We start from the raw sequence: 2,524 nt of genomic DNA, 5'->3' as shown, positions 1-2,524 counted from the left end.
AGATTTTTTTTTTTTTTGCCACGATGAAACATTGTGTTTATCATCAGGAAAAAAAAATTAGTTGTTTTTGAATGTACGTGTTGGGTGTCATTTCATACTGGCTCCTAAGCATGGTCCCAGGAGAGGGAGACTGCATGTTTTCTGTGACATTCTCCTGACGTGATGCCGTTCATCAGAAGATGCATGGGAAGAGGGTTATGTGCCCCCTCACCCCAACCTGCTGCTGGGGGAAATGTTCTGGAAAACTGTTCCAGAAAACTGCTTGCCACTTTCTTATACAGTTTACACGTAACATATGACCCAGCAATTCCACTTCTGGGTATTTATTATAGAAAAGTGAGGGACGCCAGGATGGCTCAGTCGGTTATGCATCTGACTTCGACTCATGTCATGATCTTGAAGGTCGTGAGTTGGAGCCCTGCGATGAACTCTGTGCTGACAGCTCAGAGCCTGGAGCCTGATTGGGATTCTGTGTCTCTGCCTCTCTCTGTCTCTCCCCTGCTTGCTCTCTCTCTCTCTCTCTCTCAAAAATGAACATTAAAAAAGAAAAAAATTATTTTATAGAGAAGTGAAAACTTATCTTTACATAAACACCTGTATGTGGATACAAAGCATCTTTGTTCATCACCTCAAACAGGAACTAACTTGACCTTCATTGGGTGAACGGTTCAGCAAACGACGGTATGCCCATACAAAGGAATACTATTCAACAACGAAAAGGAGCAGACTATATAGATACATGCATTACCTTGGATGGATCTTGGGAGCATTGTGCCAAGCGAGAAAAAAAGCCAATCCTGAAAGTTTGTGTGCTATACGATTCATCTTGACATAAACGTTCAAATATGAAGAAGAGAATGCTGTATATAAAAATTCTCTGTATGGAAACCAATTTGACAATAAATTTCATATATTGAAAAAAAATAAAAAATAAAAATAAAAAAAAATTAAAAAAATAAAAATAAATAAAAATTCTCAAAGTGACACAGGTATAGCCAGATACATCAGATCGGTGGCTGCTGGGCATTAGGATTGTGGTGGGGTGTGACTATTTCGGGTTGAGGGAAGGAGTTTCTTTGCGGTGATGGAGCAGCCTGTATCTTGTTCATGGTGACGGTCCCTCAAATCCACACGTGTGGCAGAATTTCACAGAACTGGACACAAAAGAAAAATAAGTACACGTAAAACCAGTGAAATCCACACTAGGTCATGTTCGAGTTAATAGTATTGCACTATTGTCGACTTTCTGGCTTTGGCCATCTTTATTATGGCTATGTAGGATATTATCATTGGGGGAAGCGAACACAGGAACCCTTGTTACTATTTCCACAAGTCCTCGTGAACTATCCACTGTTCCATTTTTTTTTTTTTAGTTTTTTTTAGTGTTTATTCATTTTTGAGAGACAGAGAGAGACAGAGTGTGAGTGGGGGAGGGGCAGAGACAGAGAGAGACTTAGAATCTGAAGCAGGCTCCAGGCTCTGAGCAGTCAGCACAGAGCCCGATGTGGGAATCGAACCTACGAACCGTGAAATCGTGACCTGAGCCAAAGTCAGACACTTAACCAACTGAGCCACGCAGGTGCCCCGCATTAAATGTTTAACATAAAACAGTATTCTTCCTTTTTTCAGGTGGCCGGGAAGATGGTGGACATTCGCACTGAGCAGGCCAACCAAGGCAGCCAACCACCCTTCACAATAAGAAGAGGGTCCTGCTTGGAGAAACTGGCAAGGAGAAGCTGCAAAATACTACAGAAACACGGGTCTGGGCTTCCAGATGCCCAGGGAAGCCACTGAGGGCGCTTACGTTGGCAAGAAATACCCCTTTTCTGGTCATGTCTCCATCCAAGGGTGGATTCTCGTCTGGGGTGGTGACAACGACACAGACACAGAGGACCATTGTCATCCACCAAGACGGCCTCGCTACCTCCAAAAGTGCAACCGCTTCAAGAAAAGCCACAAGAACGTGTCTGCGCACTGTCCCCCTGCTTCGGGGATGTCCGGGTTGGCGACATGGTCACAGCGGGCTAGTGGCAGCCCTTGAGTAAGACTGAGTGCGTCGACGTACTCAAAGTCACACAGGCTGCTGGCCCCAAGAAGCCACTCCCGAAGTTCTGAGACGAGATGTCTGCTCACAGCCCTGGAGAAAATAAAGTTATTTTTCCCCTAAAAAAAGAAAATGGAGTAAAATAAAATAAAACACTATTAAAAACAAAAATTAAAAAAAAATTAAAAATCTATGTCTCGATGGCCCTAGAGACGGTGGTGGATTATTCCAATGAACCATAAGATGTGGTTCATCGTCCCACTGAACCATCCACAAAGCCACCATTAGTGATTAGCAGCTCAAGCACCAGCGGGTCCTGGAAGTCTCACCGACAAGAGCTAGTCATTGCTACCCCCATCGTAAACCATAAGAATAAAATAGAATCCAACATCTCTCTTAAGATAATGTCAATAGCAGAATTGCCCAGGGGTTAAGAGTATGGCATCAGGATCCAGGAAAATCTGGGTTGATGCAGGCGAA

At 43.6% G+C, this 2,524-nt stretch overlaps 1 pseudogene; it reads left to right on the top strand.

Moving 5' to 3' along the window:
• Positions 1–1,640: 1,640 nt before the first annotated feature.
• LOC125913929 (40S ribosomal protein S11-like) lies at positions 1,641–2,115 on the top strand (annotated as a pseudogene).
• Positions 2,116–2,524: the final 409 nt, after the last annotated feature.

Source organism: Panthera uncia (assembly GCF_023721935.1).
Source record: "Panthera uncia isolate 11264 chromosome D3 unlocalized genomic scaffold, Puncia_PCG_1.0 HiC_scaffold_8, whole genome shotgun sequence".
Taxonomy (NCBI): Eukaryota; Metazoa; Chordata; class Mammalia; order Carnivora; family Felidae; genus Panthera; species Panthera uncia.
This window is presented reverse-complemented; position numbering and strand designations above follow the sequence as displayed.